Genomic DNA, 956 nt, shown 5'->3' on the forward strand with positions numbered 1-956 from the left:
TTTTTATTATTTTCAGAATATTTTTTATTTAAAAAATTGAAAAATGAAATCGTTTTTGCTGTAGAAAAGTGTATTTTCACAGAATGAACAACTTGTATAGGATAAACGTTTGAAAAAGGAACATTTCAAAAACAGAAAGTTTTTGGAAACCGCGCTTCACTGTACAAAGATATCTTGCAGTTCGAAATCTCGCCAAATTTTTAGACCGTTCTAATTGGAATACCCCAGTTTTCTGCCATTTTTTTTTACAAAGAAACCATGTTGTTCGCCAAAATCAAAATTTTCTAAAATCTTTTTCACTCAAATTTTGAAACAGCAAATTTCTTCTAGGAGCCCCCCACCACACTCCACACGCGTCTTCTATTATCTCCCCCTATCTCTAATCACCGTCCTTCTCTCGCATACTCTCTCGCTTCCCTCCATCTCTCTGCGTCTCTCCGCGCAGAGAATCGATATTATGCACACACACAGAATTCTTGCTCTCTCTCTCAACCACCTTTTACCCCCTCGGAGCACACCATCTGCTGGGTGTGTCGTCGGGTGTCTTCTCCTTCTCTGTCTGCGTCTCTTCAACGTTGCATACTCTCTGGCATGCCTAGTGTCCTCGAATGTCTCCTTCTTACATCTTCCGATTACTTCTTCTTCTTCTTCTTCTTTCTCGTATTCTTGGCCATTTTGTTGTGCGAAACGGGAGGGAAACTTTGACCCGGTCGTTCGGACCGGAATCGTTTAATTTAGTATATTTTTTTATGGACCCTTTCTTTTTGGACCCTTTGTTCAATTTTCCCGCTAGATTTGATCTAGAAAATCGATTTAAATTCAAAGTTTCAATAAATTCAGTCTGAAATTGTGCAAAAATTCAAATTTCGACAAAAAACGTCTACGACAATTGTTCTTTTTTGATTTATTTCTGTTTCATTCCAATCCAAAAACAGTATACGTTTTTTCGTAGTTTA

The sequence above is a fragment of the Caenorhabditis briggsae genome (assembly GCF_000004555.2).
Source record: "Caenorhabditis briggsae complete genome, chrIV, whole genome shotgun sequence".
Taxonomy (NCBI): Eukaryota; Metazoa; Nematoda; class Chromadorea; order Rhabditida; family Rhabditidae; genus Caenorhabditis; species Caenorhabditis briggsae.